The sequence below is a fragment of the Eleutherodactylus coqui genome, chromosome 7, assembly GCF_035609145.1.
Source record: "Eleutherodactylus coqui strain aEleCoq1 chromosome 7, aEleCoq1.hap1, whole genome shotgun sequence".
Classification (NCBI taxonomy): domain Eukaryota; kingdom Metazoa; phylum Chordata; class Amphibia; order Anura; family Eleutherodactylidae; genus Eleutherodactylus; species Eleutherodactylus coqui.
The window spans coordinates 79,070,767-79,092,194 of record NC_089843.1 but is presented as its reverse complement, the minus strand read 5'-3'; the positions used below and the strand labels follow the sequence as shown (position 1 = coordinate 79,092,194).

General features: G+C 42.2%; 1 protein-coding gene and 1 long non-coding RNA gene across 4 annotated transcripts in view; one reads left to right on the top strand and one right to left on the bottom strand.

Annotated features, from left to right (window-relative positions):
• The window catches only part of LDB2 (LIM domain binding 2), a 346,526-nt gene that overhangs the window by 292,110 nt on the left and 32,988 nt on the right, over nt 1-21,428 (bottom strand). The window lies entirely within an intron of this gene.
• Nucleotides 1,952-9,443, top strand: LOC136573344 (uncharacterized). Its single transcript, XR_010785874.1, has 3 exons — nt 1,952-2,080; nt 8,324-8,367; nt 9,012-9,443. It is a non-coding gene; the product is annotated as an uncharacterized lncRNA (long non-coding RNA).

Here is a 21,428-nt window from a genome sequence, read left to right as displayed (position 1 = left end):
TATCAGGGATTCACAGCGGGATACAACTGATACTACTGTTTCAGCTGTATCCCGTTCTCTGATGACAGGCTGGGTATGAAGAACAGAGCGGTCCAGCGCTGTTCTCCATACCCAGCAAGGAGCACTCGGCTGTATAACAGCCGGGCGCTCAATGCAGTAAACATCTGGATGCAGAAGACAAGGGGGGACATCCCGCTTGTCTTCTGCATCCTTCACTGGGAGCGCTTGGCTGTATGACAGCCGGGCACTCCCAGTGGTGAACAGCTGGATGCAGAAGACAAGCGGGGACACCCCACTTGTCTTCTGCATCCTCCGCTCCGAGCGCTCGGCTGTATAACAGCTCGGGCACTCGGAGTGGGGGAACAGCTGGATGCAGAAGACAAGCGGGGACACCCCGTTTGTCTTCTGCATCCTCCACTGGCAGCACAAGGTGATCGCTCATCTTGAGCGATCATCTTGCGCTGTAAATGACACAATGATTGTCGCTCAAAAGTCGCTTGAGCGACATCTTTGGAGCGATAATCGTTGTGTCTAAATAAGCCTTTAGTCAAGAACACAGAAATAACAATGAAACTAAATGAACAATGAAGTAATGATGAGTAAACAGAATTATTGGCTTTGATAGTCTAGACATGATCTACTGATAACTAGGATGTAATAATAGCACCTTCTGAATGATATCAATCTCGCAGAAATATAGATTGCGGAATATAATACACAATTTCCATTAAGGGTATAACACTACTTCCCTTCTAGGGTCATTTTTAATAACCCTTGCAAACTATCTCAATTAATAAATGGGGCTTGAGCGGCACAGTTGTTATACAAGCTACAGATGCTGCAGCAAGCCTGCCATTACCTGTCTCTCTTACGCAGTCGTTGTGCACGCGAATGGGCCTTGGTAGAGGCCGGCCTCACTTCCAGTTTGTTATGTGGGAGTTACCTCAAATGGCGTATCACACAATCAGATAAAGTCTAGCATGCTCAGTTCCACTGTACTAAATTCTGACATTATGATTTTGGTGCAATTTTTGGTGCATCTTTTCCTTAGATTTCTATGAAGAATGGCCTGTTTATTGTGAATGGATGCGAGCAGGCCAGAATAATTCCCAGCCCGCTCCACTTTCTTTCACTAAATGATGCGTAAACGCACAGGAGCGATCATCGCTGGGACGGCTGGTGTGCACTGAAGTGCCCGACAGTCATCCCGTGTAAACGGAGCTGTATTGTTCGTGTAAAAGGGGTGTTCTGCACCCTAAAGAGTGGAGAAGAAAAGATGAAGAAAGAGGGAGTTAACTTGTTTCCACAGTCTTAAATCTCTATTCCTAACATAGCATTCTGCAGAAACATTATCATCAAAGCCAGAAATCAGTAACATTTTATCACTTTGGCCAAAAAATGTAAAAAAAAATGCCTTCAGATGTAGCAGAGTTGTATTTTTCCTTTTGCAGTTACCATGATAACTCACTGACCTAAGATAATGCCGCAGTTTCGCCTGCAGTCCTATGTAAAATAGTAGTAGTGCATAATGAAATTACAAAGTAAATTACAAGCCTTTTCTCATATCTACTTTAGCAATTAGCCAGAATTGCTGCAAGTCATACCAAGAGCTTAACTTGTCTGTGTTCGGCTATTGAAAATAGAATGAAGAAGGCAACAGAAGTGATCACAAAGAGTTAAATACAAGTGATTAGAAGGTGCATGATGGATATAACACAAAAAAAGTCACATACCACTTTTGTCTCCTGCAACAGAAGGCTAGTTTTCAATCAGATAAGATGTCACAATGCAGCATATCCTCTTTTTTTCATTGGCATTCAGCGGATTCCATGGTAATATCAGTTATCTGTGTCGCCTGGAAGGAACTCTGGGTAAGTCACAGGAAAAAGGTGGGAGTATTGTTGGTGTTTCCTGCTGGTCAAAAAAACTTTAGAATTGTTCACTTTTATTTTTGTAGGTCTGTTGCATCCAATCACAATGATTCCTGCTACATCCTCTTTCCATCCAGGGACTGAAACAATAATTATTGACCTGAGTGAACTGCGTCAACAGGTTGTAAAGGCGCGATGATAGAAATATGGTGAGCGTGCTATAGATAGGAGCAGCGGCTGATAGGGACACGATTTAGAAAGGAAGGGATACATAGAGCCATCGGAATGTTTTCAGATTTTTACTACCCAAAATCCGCATGATTACATCTTTTTACATTAAATGATTTTCATGTGAAGTAGCAAACTGTAGGCTGACCGTATATAAGCAGGGCAGTCGTTGCATTCCATCACGGAATCACTATAATGCAACTTTATTGTTTGCATATAAGGGAAAAAAATTAGAATTGACTTTGTGACCATCCAAAATCTGACCATTGAGGTTTTAGCAGTTCCGTATTATTACCACAACTCACCAGTGGCGCTCTGGAGCACTGCACTAAAACTGCTACATTTGGGTGCTAAAAATTCATTTTGCATTTTTTAAACAAAAGTGGTATTCCAGGCATTTTCTATTGATGATCTACCCAATAGTTGATAGTCAGGGGGCTGCCACTCAGTATTCCCGCCAATCAGCTTTTCCTCCAGGCCACGTGTGGAGGGGCCGTCGCTATCAGTGGTCAGGGCTGGGAGTGTGATAGACAGTTTCACTCCCATTGAGATCAATGGAAGTGATGCTTCTTCCTATTGCAATTCCAGCTCTGATTGCAATGAGGTGCTGGACATGTAAGAGGAAGCATTACTCCCATTGATTTCAATCCCAGCCCTGACCACTGATGATGATGTCCGATCCTACTGCACTGACAGTGGGCTGGAGTATCAACTGATTGGTGGGAATCTCAAACAACGGACCATCGCCAATCAACTATTGATGACCTGTCCTGAGGATACCCTTTTCACGTTTTGTTCATGCAGCAGCTACGTCTTGGCTTTGAACCCCAAGAAAGAAGAAGCTAGCTCCTGCCTTGCTCACTGCTATTACTATTGACCTAAATTTCTCATCATTCCTTGTTTTCTGATTGATTGTAAAAAAAAACAAAAAAAAACCTTAGAAGCTGCCAAGGGGGTACTGTTCTCATTAGAGACAACCAGCAGGTGAAAGTGACCCATGTGTAGACTGCAGTTTCAGAGTTCTTACGCTTCATCAGTACAGAGAGGATACTGGATGTCTTTGATGCACCCAAGGGGGTAATTATTTTTCTGGTAGAATTACCTGAAAATAAGACCGGTTGGGTCTCTTCAATGAGAACCAAAACCCACCAGAGCTTCCACCAACTAACCAGTACCCTGCTGAGTACAAGCGAAGGGCAAGAACTCTGAAACAGCTGTCTTTGCTTTTCCTTTTAGAGGAAACTCTGGCTTGGCTGACATCAGCTAATTTGCAACCGCATAGGCTATAAATCTAGATAATGGTTCTGGTCTGACATGTTTTACACTCGGCAAGCATGAATCCAATCAAGCATGTCCTGAAGGGTTCTCTCACTGTGATTGTCTGCCAGGGATCCCAGAGGGCAGACAGGTAACTCAAAGCTCCTGGGCTCTAATTTAAGAGCTGTAATACGCCCCACACTTTCTATGCACCATTCAAAATACTTCTGGCTTCATATATGGCAGAGGGGTCTTTGGGGGGATGAGGTGGACCACATCAGTGACTGGGTGACAGAGACATTAGCCCCATGTGAAGTATACTGGCTGCAAGGGTATAACTTTCAAACAGCCCCTTCCTGTCTAAGGAACTGAAAGGAAGGGAAAGAACTGAACTTTTAGTTCCTGTAAATAAGGACTTTTTTGTAGTTTTGTCTAGAGGTCTGGACAAGTTTGACGCAAAGACAGTAAGCAGATATGTTTTAGGGTCCTTTTACACAGCTTTCACACAGGAGCCATAATCACTTACTAAATGGAGGCCAAGGGCGCCTGAGATCTCTGTTGGACACTCATCTCCATTTAGATTTGCAGTGACAAATATTCAGACCAGGGGCGTAACTATAGAGGGTGCAGGGGATGCGGTTGCACCTGGGCACAGGAGCCCTAGGGAACCCATAAGGCCTCTCTTCTCCATATAGAAAGCCCAGTACTATGAATAAAGCATTCTAGTTGGGGGCCCTGTTACAGATTTTGCATTGGGGCCTTCAAGTTATGGCTCTGATTCAGACTCTTTGGCATGATGCTTGAAATGTAGCTCTAGGTTGACGGCTCCCATTTCTCTTGATCATCTTTAAGATGTTTCTAAATTTCGATTAGAGTCACCTGTGGTAAGTTCAATTGATTGAACATAATTTGAAAAAAGACACCCCTATCTATATAAGGTCTCACAGCTCACAATGCTTATCAGAGCCATAACCAAGCTATGATGTGGAAAGATCTGCCTGTAGAGCTTAGAGACAGGATTGTGTGGAGGCACAGATCTGAAGAAGGCTGCAAAAACATTTCTGCTGCACTGTAAGTTCCCAAGAGCACAGTGGCCTCCATAATTCATAAATGGAAGAAGTTTGGAACAACCAGGACTCTTCCTAGAGCTGGCGGATCCACCAAATAAAGTTCTCAGGGAAGAAGGGCCTTGGTAAGAAAGGTGACAAAGTACCCCATGGCTGAACTCCAACTATCCTGTGTGCAGATGGGAGCTTCTTCCAGAAGGTCAACCATCACTGAAGCACTTCACCCATCTGGGCTTTATGCAGATAGCAGCCAGAAAGAAGCCTGTCCTAAGTAAAATACACATGAAAGGCTACCTGGAATTCGCCAAAAAGCACCTAAAAGACTCTCTGGCTGTCCATAGATAGTCCCCATCCAACCTGACAGAGCTTGAGAGGATCTGCAGAGAAGAATAGCAGAAAATCCCCAAATCTAGGTGTGCAAACCTTGTGGCATCATACCCAAGAAGACTGGAGGCTGGAATCGCTGCCAATGGTGCTTCAACTAAGTACTGAGTACACGGTGTGAATACTTATGTCAATGCAAAAACATTAGAAATCTTTGTACATTTTTAAAAAATGAAAAACTAACATTCTGTTATCACTTTGTCATTATGGGATATTGAGTGCAGAATGATGGGGAATCTAATTACTATTGCACCATCCATGGTGAAACAGCATAGTTGAGACTCTAGGATATAAAGTAGCAAAGTGGAAGGCCGCTACAGATTGTGTCTGCTATTGCAGCTCAGCTCCATTCACTTTGGTTGCAATACCAGGCACAGCCTATAGATAAGAGTGGCACTGTTTTGGAATAAAAGAACAGAGCTTTTTTATTAATCCCAGATAAGCCCTTTATGTGCGCTTTGGTACTGAAGCAGCCCCAAGGTAAAACACATCTTTATTATGCAACGCTAGCACAAGACTCCTTCAGGTAAGAGTATATTATAAATGCTAAGCCAGTTCTTTAGGCCCACAGGCCACTTTCTCGTGCTCACCCCCCAGGCTAATAGCTGCCAGCCTTTTCCTTTCTCATGCAGATAGCTTACCGGTCTGACACACGAATGTCTTAGAGCAAAGTAAAACAAACAGGGTGATAATGCTGATCCCCGCATTCCCTTAAAATCCACTGTAATACATCTCTGATATTGGAAAGCTGCTGTATTTATTTGGATAAGACATGCTTATACCTGCTTGACTGGGTCACAGCGTTACACTGTAAAATCGGATTTGCTTTTTTATTATATAATCCACTAACCATGTATTTTATTTATCGGGAATGTTCAGAAGTAGATTTCGCTGCTATGGAGAAGACTTCAGGTTTTATTTGTGCATAGTGCGGCATAACAAGGAGACGCTATTATTCTACACTCAGCCTATCTAATTCATTAGTGAGGAGGATTTACGAAGCTCAAGGAGGCAAATCCCGTTTTTGCACTACTGGATCACCCAAAGCTTTATTGTTCACCTCTGCTCTCAATACAGCTTGAAGAAACTAGGTTAGAGATTAGTTCATGGGTTAGAGCAGCAGCAGCAAGGTCGCCTCCGATACCCTAAGCCGTAAATATATTCATGAGTCAGGGCTAAATTCTTTTCTTAATGTCTCCCTTGGATGGTAAATAGATAGCTATCAGCAAAGGTCAGAAATGTGACATTAGTTTGATAGCAACCTGCATTACTGTTTGCCGATTTCTGTATTAGACTTTTCTGGTTGCTTATATAGCACCAACATATTCTGCGGCGCTGCTTACAGCATTTATTACTGGGAATATTGATAACTGATTTTAATGTGTAGCATCTAGACTAGTAATCTTTCTAATCGCCTTCTTAAAAGTGTGTTTTAAAGCAATTGTCCAGTTGTAAACTATCGATGGTCCAGCCTCAAGATAGGACATCATTACCCCCTGCCGATCAGCTGTATGCTGGGTCAGTGTAATTGTGCACAGAGCTGATTTCTGCAGGAAGTAGATGGCTCCATTACTGCTGTAATGGCCAGGCTTAGTATTACAGTCACAGCTCTCTGAACTTTGGCTGCAATACCAAGCCTGGCCACTGCAGTGGTAACAGTGCTAAATTATTTTGCAGAAATCAGCTCAGTGCAGCAGATCAGCACATAACTAATCAGCAGGGGTCCTGAGTGGCAGACTTTCTCCAATAAATCATTGGTTGGCTATCCTGGGGATAAGCCATCAATAGTTTAAGACAGGACAATCTCTTTAATGTAAAAAATGAAAATCTGGCCAGAATCTGTATGTACAGTAATTTTTCACACTGAATTACTTGGTAAATTTGACCATTTACACTCTACTACTATCGATTTTACATAGCAGCCATTGACACCCATACTGGAGACCCAATAGAGCCAATTATAAGTCAGTGGTAAGCTTTGGATTTGCTGTGTGATATATTCAGCACAACGGCATCGATTTAAACAGAAGATATGACGTCAGTGGGAAAACATTTTTAACCTCTTAAGGCCTCAGTAACACGGGCGTTTTTTCGCGCGATTTGCGGATCGCATAACGGATGCGCATCTGCAAATCGAGTGACCGTAGTCGACGATTCGCTGAAAAATCTGCACCTAGCAGCGTTTTTAGCAAAACGGCCCCGCTATCCTCTGCCACAGCTGTGGCAGAGGAGAACGATGTTCGCCCATTGAATTCAATGGAGCCGGCAATACAGCCGGCTCCATTGAAAGCAATGGGCTGCCGGCAAGCGCTGGATGAATTTTCGGGGAAGGGCTTAAAGTATAAGCCCTTCCCTGAAAACCATCCTGAAAATGTGTAAAAAAAAAAAAAAAAGTATACTCATCTTTTTCCTGCAGCTGGATTTCAGCCGCGTCCGACCGGCAGTTCTCCTGAACTGCTCTCTGTAGTATTCAGCAGGCGGGGATTTAAAATCCCCGCCAGCTGAATGGGCTGCCTCTGATTGGTCACAGCCTTCACCAATCAGAGGCAGCTCTCACTCACCCATTCATGAATTCATGAATGGGTGAGTGAGTGCTGCCTCTGATTGGCTGAGTGCAAGGACCAATCAGAGACAGCTCTCAGCTGTCATTCAATAGCGAACGGGGAGCTGGGTAAGTATAGGAAATAACGCTGGAATCCACATTTCCCATCCTATAAGCATCATAACTTAGTTTATGGTGCCTATTAGACGTGACAGGTTCCCTTTAAGATGGTCATATACATTATATTAAATGTTGGCTGAACCTGTAAATTCTGATCAACCATTTAATGTATATGTAGTGGTCCGACATTGGTGGATTTAAACATGCCCAATCAGAGGTGTAACTTGAAGCTCCCGGCCCCCGATGCAAAACTTGTAACAAGGCCCCCAACTATAATGCTTTACTCATAGTACTATGCTCCCTATATGGAGAAGAGAGGCCTTATGGGCTCCCTAAGGCTCCTGGGCCCGGGTGCAACCGCATCCCCTGCATCCTCTATAGCTATGCCCCTGTGCCCAATCTTTTTTTTCCTCAGAGAAAATACGCCACCACTGAAAGATGGCTGATCTACTGATGGTAGATTTTTCCCCTTTCCCCATACAGAACATGTGCACGCTTGGTCAAGGGGGCTTAGTATATGGAGGCTGAGGAGAAATCTCTGTCCGTTGAATGAGTGCTATTTAAGGTACAGTGTATGGCCAACTTTCAAGCATGCTTACTTTGGGACGTGAGTTTTCTCAATCTTATTGCATATTTGTCGTGCCACTTACACAAATTTCATAAAGCATGCCTAACATACAGTAACATCATTCTGCACTGTATTGCTTCACTGTGTGATATGTGTTGCAGTGAGCTCATGCTGTAGGTTTCTATACTTAGGTGTAACATATAGAAATGTATATATACTTTATTCTATAAGTACCTGCTGAAGGGAATTTAATTTTAGATCACTCTGTCTATGTTATTCATTACAGATGTTGAATGCAGAAAATACCAAAAGTTCAACCTCAACCTGAGAGTGAGTTTATTAAGCTACGCATATTGATTCACACACTAAATGCAGAGGAGGAAAATACTCTAGTGAATTGGGATAATTAAGTCCACAAACCTCCTGTCTTTGTCACAATGTATTGGAAAAAGTTTCCTGCTCAGTTTATAAGTGGCTCTTTTCTCCTGAGAGTGAATGCGATTTAAATAGCTAATATCTCTCCCGCATATTACATACAGGACAGCAATGTGATGGCAGGTAAGAATTATAACCGAGTCTCCAAAAACAGACATATAAGAAGGCAAAAATTGTCAGCCCCCTGTCCATAGGGGTAACTTAAAGTTCCTGCATAGTGTTGGGTGAGGTTTTCAAAAGTTTGTTTCGGTCCGAGATAGTTCAAAGTCAACTTCACCAACACCCATAGACTCTGAGGATAGATGATCAACAGTAGAAAGCAAAAAAAAAAACTTTTAATGGATTTGCTTAATTAATAAACTTGTGATGAACGAATAATTGAAAGAATGAACAGGCGAATGAATGAAAGAGTTAATGTATGACTTAAAGGTAAAAATCTAACTTTTTGATGATTTTAATATGCTGTGACTTACAGTTTCAATAACAGGATTAACATTTCATTGCTTCATAACCCTTCTCATAACCCTCTTGTTTTATAGCATTTAGCTTGTTAACCTGAAGTTACAGCAGAGCAATGCCTTCCAGATTTTCATAAGAGGGAGCAGGTGCTAAGTGCCTCCAGTGTCCTTTCATACCTTGTAAAGAAGCTATAAGTAGCTCATTGCCTCGGTACAATTGACTACATAATAAATGGACATTGGTGCTATAATATGTATAGCCGACACTTCATTACTTGTACATTGTTTTCTAAACATATAATTTGCCATGGGTAACTATCACACCTTGACATAATAGACGGGATCTACAAAAAGCATTTAAAGTCATTGCGCAGCTGTTGCCTTTTCCTTGTGTACATTGATTTGTATGCATAAACAGTTTTGCATTTTTGGGGTGAAAAATGCAACATACATACAAACACAAAACATAATCTACAAGCCACAGTGTATTCAATAGACAGTTAGAAGTATATATTCGGGAAGATTTTCTTTAGAGGGGTTTCCAGGACTTACAAATGCAGCAAGGTTTAACCCAACTGTAATAGCTTTCTGTGACAAGCTATCTTATTTTAATGATTCTCTTATCTTAACACAACAAAAGCCTTTATGAAGTAATTAAAAGGGTAAACAAACTTTGGCATAGAAAGTTATCATAACGTGTTAAATCTCAAGTTAAACTCTGCTGCGTATGTATATATTGATGATCCATCCCTAGATAGGTCATCATCAAGTGCGGTGGAGGTCCAACACTCTTCAATCTTGCCGATCAGCCATTTAAAGCGGCCACAGCTGTCTTTAATATTTGTACAGAATTCAATTTAAACTCACTACCTTCATCCACAAAACCCTCCACAGCGCAGCGCCCCGCTATATTGCCTCCCTCATCTTAATCCATCACCCAGCCCGGGCTCTCCACTCTGCTAGCAAAACTAGACCGTGCACCCATCTAATTCGAACTTCTTATTCCCGCTTCCAAGACTTCTCCCGAGCAGCACCGATCATCTAGAATGCACTACCAAAGGATACCCGGGCAATCTAGGACTCACAAAACTTCAGGCGTGCTCTAAAAACGTACCTCTTCAGGGAGGCATAGCACATCCCCTAAACAAACCCCTCTGTACTCCGCCTGATAACATGCTCCCTGACCTACTGACTGCAATCCATGCCAGCCACCATCAACTATCCCTGCAGTCATACTGATTCTGCCGTCACACGGCTAAATGTCTGACCATTGTCTATGTGTATATTATCCCTCACACTCCACCTCACCATGCCATGCTCATCTCCGCCATGCCGTGCACATCTCCGCCATGCCATGCACATCTCCAGCCCTTTACCTTATCTATTACCCCATTATCTGTAGTATGTAAGCTCGTTGGAGCAGGCCCCTCACCCCTACTGTTTCCATCAACTGATTACTATATGTAACCACGGTTCTGTAATTTTTGTACTTTTGTCTTTCTGTATCCCCCCTGTCTATGTAAGGGCTGCGGGATATGTTGGCGCTATACAAATAAAGATTATTATTATACCTAGAAAACTCTGTTAAATGGGTTTTCTAAACCAATTGATTTATTTTTGCAAACAGCTTACAATGGTATAACAAAAGAAATGGAGCAATACTCACTCTACCAATCCCCATGCTGATGCTTCCCTGGTCCCCTGACCATCTCTGTTTATCCAGTTCCAGGTACAACACTATAATTTGGGTTGTAGTCAGAGATGTAACTTGAAGTTTCTAGGCCCCAATGCAAAATCTGAAATAGGGCCCATAACTATAATGCTTTATTCATAGTATTGGGCTCTCTACATGGAGAAGAGGAGGCTTACAGACCCTTATAAGGCTCATGGGCCCGGGTGTAACCACATCCTCTGCATCCCCTATAGTTACATCCCTGGTTGTAGTCATACCTGGTACTACAGCTCACAGCCGCTCAGACTCATTCAAATGAAAGAGGACTGAGCTGCAGTACCCGACACAGCCACAGCCAACTATACGGCACTGTGCCTGATATACAAGAAAGGGGGCATGGGGCTTGCTAGAGCACTGTGACTATTTCATTCAGCTGAATGGCATATAACCAGCCAAATCTGGACTAATAAGCATAGGCTATCAATACTACAGTCCCAGAAAACCCACTGTTTAATGATGTTCAGAAGCTTGTGCCAACATTAAACAACAGATGCAATATATTGAGAAATATAGTGGACACTGCCCTACTCACATAGACTGTTGCACCACTTGGTTAGTACCCCAGTCTTAAGAAATGCCCCTCATCGGTCTGGCTTTGTAAGTTATGTCTTTGTATTCATGGATCCCGAAGCTCAGGATAACCAGCGCTATAGGTTTCTTCTGGAGAGATTACTAGTGTACATGCAATTGTAGGATCTGATATAAGAAAGTGAATTTGTATAGTAAAAAGAATACATTTTCTACTAAAATGGGATTGTGATTACCATCTATAAGCACCCTGCATCTACAACCGTAATGTACAGCATTGGCTTCTTGGAGCAGCTATTGAAAAACAGTGTATTATAGAGAAATGACTATCTGTACGAGGTAGGGGGTGAGTGCAATGTATGACTTTTTGATCTGCATCTCTCTTGCTTGCTTGTTGCTTTAGCTTTACTTGATACTCAGGGGTGATTCCCTAGCAGCATGTATGCTGTGGGGAACGGAACAGGAGGGCAACCCTTTTTACAATGTGTTGCATTTTCTTTTCATAAGCCAGGTTTGTTGCTTTTTTGACTTTTTATTTAATAAACATTGTGTGTGTCACAAGTATGGCCAGCCTTAACTGCACACAACACCGGCCACCAGTTTGTAAAGGGACACCAGGTAGACGTAGGCTAGGGAGATCAACCCCTCCCAGGTCCATCATACCAGATGGCCTTCTTCCTCTGTGTGGCAGCATCTTATGGAGATATATCAATCATTCTCCTCCTGGCTCTGTCTCCTCCTTTCTGATGTTCTGAGGTCTCGCTGTCAACCCATTGATGCGCCTGCAACACAGTTGCTTAGTTATGCTACTGTATTTGTTTTATAGGCTTGGTTCTGGTGCTGTATTTATGTTATAAGCTTTTTCTTGCTGCGTTTATGTCCTGAGTTTGATTTTAGTGCTGTATTTATGTTATAAGCTTGGTTCTGGTGCTGTATGCATGTACTTAAGTTGGTTCTGGTGCTGTATTTATGTACTGACCTTGGTTCTGGGGCTGTATTTATGCTATTAACTTGATTCTGGTACATTATTTATTCCTTGAGCTGTTCTGCTAAGAATGTTGCTATCTTGCTGTTTTGGGCACAGGCAGATTAGAGGCAGACTGCCTATCTATGAAATATATAGAGCTTTTTTCTTACAACAGTCAGGGGGTGCAAAAAAAAAATTCTGCACAGGATACCCTCTAGCCTAAGGCTGGTACTAGTCACAGGAGTCATATGGAAAGTATAGGATAATCGTCTTACAATGTAAATTTACTACAGACCCTCAGAAAGTCAAAGCAGCGAGACATATTAATGTGATGCATTGGAGCTACAGTGCATTCTCCTGCATTCGGTGTAGACTAGAAGAAACTGGTGGTCTGGCATGTATGTTTATTGCCAGACACCACCTTCACCACTTATATTCTGGCAAACATCCAACATGCCTGACCTTGTTTTCTCCTGCAGCAAACCCTAGGGAATATCTATCTTACCATTATATACATTAGAATGCCATGGGATCATGTTAACACTGGTGGGGTTTGTCGATAACTATCTAATATTTCTGTCTCTAAGCTATTCAGGTGTTTGATTTCATTACTACTAGGTAAAGAGCCCCCACTAAATTTTTCACCAACCTTGAACAATAAGTAGCACATGAAAGATTAGTAACAAGTAACCTTGTTGGCGCTTGGAAATTATTTTTTGTCAATGCTCAGTGAAGTACTGCTACACTGGCAGATTTGTTAAAATGACTACTTCAGGGGCAAAGTTAGACCCTAGCTCAGGTAATAAAGCTCACAAGCCCCTTACCAAGCATCCTAGTTAAAATACACTCAGGATAATAAATGGCATGGAGGAGTAATCATCTTGATAGCCTGACTCCCTTTCGACCATGATATTGGGCATTGCCCCAATGTTCAAACGCTCAGTCCACCCTGCTGTACTTGTAATTCTTTGGCTATACTTTGTCACTGTACAGTAGGTGTTTCTTATTAGAGTGGTTAGTCTGACATGTCAAAAATGTTCAGTAATCATGCAGCATGTTCCACATTTTATAGAATAGTTTCTGGAGAATAATGTACAATTACCGAACAAGAAAAGGTCACAATGGAAAGGATTTTAGGAAAGATGACTGTAGAATGACCAAAAACATTTTTCTTTCCATTTCATATATAGTAAAAGCTTATTTCTGCCTCGCCACAGCTTGTTAAAGGTCATAAACTTCTTGTCAGCATTTTACAGGCCCCAAAAGAGTTATAAATATATCAGGAACTCAACTCAAAAACAAAACAAGAAAATAAATTTCACTTTATGAAAAAATACTGAACTGAAAACATTTACAGCTTTATTGCATTTAAAGGAGACGACATGAAGTCCGGGGCTCTATCGTGTTCCTTTGTTAAATTCCATATTTTAAAAAAAATAGTCAGCAACAAAAATCACCGAGAAGAAATTAATTTTTTAAGTTTTCTTTTCGTTGTTGTAGAACATTCAGAAGTAGTTTCTGTCTTCCAAGACAAGATATAGTTTTTGTGTTTGTTGATGCCTAGTCCTCTTTGAAACCAAAAATACCAATCATGAGCGGGAGATTAGCCGGTGCTTGATAAACCAATCACAGCCATTCAGTGATGTCATCCACTGAATGGCTTAGAATGATCGAACACCAGCTGTGATTGGCTGGCGCTCGATCCAATCACAGCGCTTACCTACACAGCGCTGACGGCGGGGGAATTCAAAGCTGAGCAGGGAGATAACAGCGAGCAGAATTCTCAAGCAGCTTGCTGCACCGCCATGGAGACCATCACATTGGAGACACAGACGCAGGCTGGGAGGTGAGTACTGCGGGGTTTTTGTTGTTTTTGTTTTTTTTACCTCACTCAGTATAAGCCGAGGGGGGCTTTTTCAGCATAAAAAAATGTGCTGAAAAACTAGGCTTATACTCGAGTATATTTGGTAATTTTATTTATTGTCATGTTAACACAGTGATTTTTCTTCATTACAGGCATGTGAATGATGGCGTTATTTCAAGGTGAACGTGTTTCTCAGTGACAGGACTTGTTTCTTATGTGCTTTGCCCTCTGGACATAAGAACAAGCTTTTCTGCTTAAGATAACGCTATCAATCAGGACAACAAATAATTTTATATTAAAGCACACCATTGTTTTTCAGGTGAAATTCCCTACCATTTTGATATATCACACACCCATCTTCTCATTGGAAAATTAGAGTTGATTTCAAGATGGCGGCATTTACGATGGCAATCATGTGGGTGACATGGCCTTATAGGTCTAACCTCTTGGTTGTGCATTATGAAGCATTGCCAATTTCACAAATACAGCGCACAACATAAATCCTAGACCTGTCAGCTTCCCTCACTAAACCAGGGACAATGCCTACTGCCTACACCTCCAAAAACATCTCAATATAAGGTGTGTCTTTTACCTTGAAGTTCGTCTTTGGCTTAGCTTGCTTCTGTTACCACTGAGGAGCCATTGTGTGAAGGGCTCACCTCTCTTTTACAAAACTCTCCATCCCGGCCACTAATGAACTTTGTTAATTAGCACCAGTACAGAGAAAACCCTTTTCCTTCCAAAAACTGCTACTTAATCTGGCCCCCTAGTGGTATAAACCTACCACTTCAATGGCCACTATGCCACAACGTATACATACACAGGACATAACTTTTGGAAATGCATATCTGAATATCATCCTGGGGGCGCCAGCTGCAACGTATACATTTTTATTCTGTAGGGAGCACATGAGGGCCAGTTGGGCATCATTGGGAAACAATCTGTTCCTTTATAGCATGTTGGATGATGCCAAATATATAGGCTGTCTACCTGATTGTATATAAAATGTTTACAAAAAATAAAGGCTAATCTGTGTTTTTATTTCATTTTTGGGGCATTTTTCCAATAAAAGCAGGACCATGCTCTAATGTACATAGAATTTGTGGCCGCCCCTTGCTGTTCATGGAAGTAACAAAGAAGCCTCAAACCTCCCCTAAATGTGATTAACTATTGCCGAAACACTGCCAAAATAAATACATAACATATAATAACTTTTTCCACAGTATTTGGGGACAAGCGTTTCTGTTTCTTAGTCTCCGGTGGATAACGTTTCAAGCAGAACAAGAAGTTTGTTGGAAGTGATATTTTTTCTTACATAAATTACTTAATTTTTGCCTCATTGGCTCCAGCTCCCGAGTCTCCATTGTATTTGTGGCTGTGTTTTAACCATTATTTTTAAGTTGACGTATGCTCAATTCAAATCTCTTGTAATTCCCAGACGTATGTACACATATATACTATTTATACAGTCATGTTTTTTTATATATTATACAATATTTCCTACTATATCAATAAAACAATTATAGACACTTAAAGGGGTTGTGCAGTTGTAAATTCCTGATGGCTTATCTTTTAGATTGGCCATCAACTGAAGATTGGAGGTGGTACATTGCCCAGAATCCCTGCTGATCAGTTGTTCACTGGGCTGTGCTTGTGCATAGGGCTGATCTCTATAGGAAGCAGACAGCTATGTTCCCACTGCAGAGTATTACAGATAATGTTTCAATTCACTTCAATCAGAACTTTACCTGAAATACCAAGCTTTGCCACTGTAGCTGTAACAGAGCTGTCTGCTTCCTGCAGAAATCAGCTCAAGTGTTGAACAGCTGATTGATGGGGGTCCCAGGCAGCAAACCCCCACTGATCTACTATTGATGGCCTATCCGGTGGATAGGCTATCAATAGTTTGCAACTGGACAACCCTTTTTAATACTATATGGGTGTATCATTACAATGATGACATCACACAATCATCACTTGGTGGACTTGTCATGTAAATCATGGCAGACAAGAGATAAGGTTTATTTTAGAATTTTTGGTTCATTCACAAATCGCCCTGGAGGTTTTCCAAGTACTCAATACTGAACAATTCCCGCCAACTACAGAAAATGCGTTTTTTATGACTGCAGTCAAGGGTTCCTATTCGACTACAGGCTGCTGTAACCAGATATCAGTGCAGGGTGTGCGACTGTGGGAACTCTGAAAACCCCCTCTTTAAAAGTTAGTGCAGTAACTTTATAAGGTTCCTTAAACCGGGACTTCTAAAACTACTGATTATTACAAAAAAGGGCAAAAAATTAAAGCAACTCTCCAGTTTCAGGATTATGTACTGTACCAAGACGTGATTGGGAGGCTGGTACATTTCTTGTAGTTGTTCTTCTCTGTCGTCTCTCCAGTCCACCAACCCCACATCCAGTTTTTGGCTGTCCAAGATGACCACTATAATTTTCTAACACCTAACTCCCACTTGTACTGTTCTTTGATTGGCCAGCACTAATGTTGTGAGCAGCCCTGGCCAATCAGAGAACAGGAACAGGTGTAGTCTAACACTACCAAAGCGCTGTGGGGATTAGAACTGAAAATTACTTAGACTATCTTGGTCAGCCAAAAAAAAGAAAAAAGAAACCAACACATCAGACCAGGGGCGTAACTATAGAGGGTGCAGGGGATGCGGTTGCACCCGGGCCCAGGCCTCTCTTCTCCATATAGGGAGCCCAGTACTATGAATAAAGCATTATAGTTGGGGGCCCTGTTACAGGTTTTGCATTGGGGCCCAGAAGCTTTAAGTTTTGTCTCTGTGCAGCATGGTTTCGGTATGGGTACGGGTACAGATACAGATAGAGGGGGGGGGGGCCCAGCTCACGTTTTGCATCAGGGCCCCTGAGCCTTTAGTTACGCCCCTGGCTCAGACACCCAGCAGAGAACAACAACTGCAGGTAATATACCCCCCCCCCCCCCTGTACCTCCCATTCTGGGACAGAATTTTGGTCAGAAACTGGGGGTTTACTTTATTGTCTATTTGCTATATTCGCCTTTCCAATTTTACAAGTCAATATTACTCCAAAGGGCTCATGATGCTCATATCCATAATACAGAACCCACAGCTTGCTATAGACCCATAGGGTACTGCTGTGTACATTACATAGCGGCATATAGAATTTTTTTCTTCTCAAAGACTTCCTAAGAAAGCGTGAAACAAATATTCCAACACATGTCATATTATGGAAGTATTGCTCTATAGCTATTTCTTCCACAGGAGAATATTGTAACTCACAGAGACAAAGACAGAGTGTCCTATGGGTCCCGTAAAGCAGTGTTCCCCAACTCCAGTCCTCAGGGACCGCCAACAGGCTATGTTTTCTGGATTTCCTCAGTGTTGCACAGGTGATGTAATTATTGTCGGTGTCTTAGACATTGTCACAGGTGTTCCTACTATAGGAGATCCTGAAAACATGACCTGTTGGTCCCTGAGGACTGGAGTTGGGGACCCCTGCTGTAAAGCAAGGTGTGCTGACCCTAAGGGGAAATTATTGGAAACACTTGTCTAATACAGTTGTGAAGTATTAAACCCTTATCCGGCGAGGCACCGTATGCAACTTTTTTCTTTTGGGTATAATTATACTTTTTTTTATTTTCTCTCAGTATTTTGGTAATATCCATGTTTTAGAACATTTGAAACTTTTAGGCTTTTTGTCAGACACATCATTTTTTAAGGTTTCAAATTTCCTATAAAAAGAGGGATGCGACTCTACATCAACTGTATAGGAATTTGATGGATCTGTCAAACAGATCAGTCAAAAAAGGCATACAGTTGGATATAGTTGACATCCATTTGATGGATCTGCTTCTTAGGCAGCCGTAAACCTGTCAAGTATATGTCAAAAGAATACACTTTTGGTATATGTCTACATAATAGAAGCCTATGGGTTCTGTACGGAATATGTCTGGATAACTTCTTTTGTTCTTTTGTTATCCATCTGACATAGGCCAAAAACATAGTGTGAATATAGCCTTCCACCCACTGTTGTTCCTGGATGCACTTCTTCTTTTTCTAGTCTGATTATTTAAATCAATCATGGTTCTACATGATGTTTCCAACATGCGGAACTCAAAGATATCCTATATCATTCAAAAACATGGGCTAAAAGCGGTGTTGGATTTCTTCAGAGTGCATCGAATGATAAGGAGAATATATGCCAGGCGCAATATTGTGCTTGAAAGAGCCACGCTCATACATGCAACCACTACAAAAGGGGCGATGCTAAGGAGAGCTACTAATACAACTGATATTTAAGAACAATGCATATTTTTGGAGGCTCGCTGAACTGATGATATATGGGTTAACCCTTTGCAATCCAATTTTGGATTCAGGGTTTCCTAGGAGGCTTTCTCTTTCTGTCATTATACATGCTGGAGAGGCCCCCGACAACAGAGCGGCCAGTAATATACAGTAAGAATGCCCTGCCGGACGTCTTCCGACATCGGAGCTGTACAGCCTTCAATCAGAATGTCTTTAGACGTCAGACAGTGGGTTGGAAAGCGTTAAAGTAGCGATGTTAGAATTAGGGATTTTTCGGGATCTCCTGTGAGTAATGTCATTTCTGAACACTACATTCAGCCCCACTTGAGCATAAAATAGATGATAACAGGAGACAATAGAGCACTTTAAAGTTTATTTCCATGCCATTAAAAAAAAATTCAGATAAGTACCTAAATGTGTCTGAATGCTAACCGGATGATTCCACTAGAACGTTGGAAAAATTTATTTAGCATTTTAATTGATTTGCCCAGTTTTGTGCAGCGCCTTTGTTATCATGCTGCCAGGGCTTGCTGTGGGTTGAAACACTAATTCAAACTACAGTTCCTATGATTCATCCGCCCTCCTACAGTCATTACCTCTATTTACAGCTTCCTTCATGCCCCTCTATAACAAGGTGGAAGGTGATGCTGTAATGACTCCCTGTCTTCTCTAAGGCCGGGCCAGATTCCGCATACGGGAGTCCGCTGCAGACTCTGGCTGTGAGCCCGGCCGGTGACCGGGATGGTTCGCATGCGGTCATGTGCAGTACAGTTTTTGTTTTCGTGGTTTGTATTTCCCGCTTAGCGATGACGTGGGTACCTGCAGCCATACGCAATGTGTATGAGTTGGAGCTTGGCCTTCATTGACTTCAATGGAGGCTGTCCACAAGGAGTCCATGGCAAAATAGATCATGCTACAATTTTTCTTCTGCTCGCAGAATACGCAATTCAATGCCTGCGTTTTGCCAAGTAAAGTCCGCTCGGACGGTGATCATGAATTCAGCAATTAGAATCCGATCATGTGAGACCCCTTCGAACAGCACAGATTTACTACTAAGACTCAGACCCTCGTCTACTGCCCTACATTGCTGTGAGACACCCCCCATGCAAAGTCAGAGAGGAAGGGAGAAGCCACGGAGTAATGGAGATGTCAGGAAGAGAAGAGGCATGTGCGGGAAGTGTAATGTCCTGTACATTACAGAAGGTGAAGTTAGGAAATAACAAACATTAGAGTATAGGACATCAGACAAGCAGGAGCATGCCCATGTGAGTGTATGTAAGACTGCTTTACAGAAACAGTAAGTCAGTGATACATTTTACAACTTTTAACCCTTTCCAATCCACTGTCTGACCTCTGAAGACATTATGATTTAAGGCTGTACAGCTCTGATGTTGGAAGACATCCGTTGGGGTTCTCTTACTGTATATTGACAGCCTCTCTGCTGTCGGAGCCTATTCAACGTATCACCTCATGCAGTACTGGTTTCAGCCAGCATATAGCGCCGTTGTATAATGGCAGAAAAAGAGTAAGCCTGCTAGGAAAACCAGGATACAAATTGGATTGGAAAGGGTTAAAAAATTTGCATACAATTTTTCCAATGATGTGCTGACTCCCCCCTCTGATAGCCATCTTTCGACTCTGAGAAGAACCCAACTGCTCCAGATGTGGGTTGTACTCATACGCTAGCTTGTGTACTTTTAAAGTGCCAGTGCTCGCTAAGCACCCCTGACCCTAGGCACTCATATTGCGCCCTAGACTTCATTAGTGTGTTCCTCCCTCCACTCTACTCCCGAGCCATATGGTCCATTTTGTTCTTACTTTGAGTTCGGGGAGTAATGTTTCTCCTTAGGGCTCCGGCACACTTGCATTTTTCTTGCGTGTTTTTTTCACACGATTGCCAATGGGACTTTCTAAAGTTAAAAACGCATCGCACAAAAATTGTAAAGAACAAACTAGCGATGCGTTTTTAACATTAGAAAGTCCCATTGACAATCGCGTTAAAAAAATGCAAGAAAAAACGCAAAGAAAAAACGCAAGTGTGCAGGAGCCCTTATGGAGAGACCACCTCTATGATGTAGTTAGTCTTAAATAAGCCATGCAATGCTTCCTGTGAAAAACCCATGCAAATCAGTGATGAAATAATCCAGGGGCGTAACTAAAGGCTCAGGGGCCCTGATGCAAAACGTCTGTACCCGTACCCATACCTAAACCATGCTGCACAGAGACATAACTTGAAGCTTCTGGGCCCCAATGCAAAACCTGTAACAGGGCCCCCAACTATAATGCTTTATTCATAGTACTGGGCTCCCTATATGGAGAAGAGAGGCCTTATGGGCCCCCTAAGAGTCCTGGGCCCGGGTGCAACTGCATCCCCTATAGTTACGCCCCTGAAATAATCCTCCACAGCACCACTTATGCTAATCTTTGTTTCTCCTCACTCTTTACATTTATATCCTGGCTTTTTTTCTTGCCTACCCCTAGATACCCGCTGCCCATCCTGACCTTTTCCTGTCCTATGCTTGCATCCAAACTGAGACCTTTGTTCCATCTGGTGTTCATGCCTGCGTAAAATGAGCGATGAGCGTTTAGACCGAACGATTATCGTTCACTTTCACTCATTTGAGCGATTTTTGGAATTATAATGGTTCGGTCTAAAAGCAGCTTTAGGTGGAGGGGAAAGTGCCCCCCCCCCCCCCTCTCCTGGTATGGTTACCTCTGCAGTGTAACAGAGCATGCCCACAACATTCCCTAGGCAATGAGACATTTCACATCCATGTTGCTGCTGGAATAGAAATCTCTGAAACACTTTCCACAGCTCAGAGCTACAGACCATAAATATATAAAAAGTAAATGGTCAAATCAGAGAGGTTATATCTTTGGAAAGTTTGAGCAAATTTGGGGAAGATCGTCTGTAAAATATAATGGATAGTTCATATCGAGTGCTGATTGCATTCAGGTATCGCCGAAAAGTTGATGGGATTTCTGGTGGGAGAGGCGAGAAGGTGGAGAAAAGTAAAGGTGGTTTCACACAGGCGATAACATCACACAATTTTTGCGCGATGCGAGAGTGTGTGAAAACGCTGAATTAGTAAGCCAAGAATTTTCAA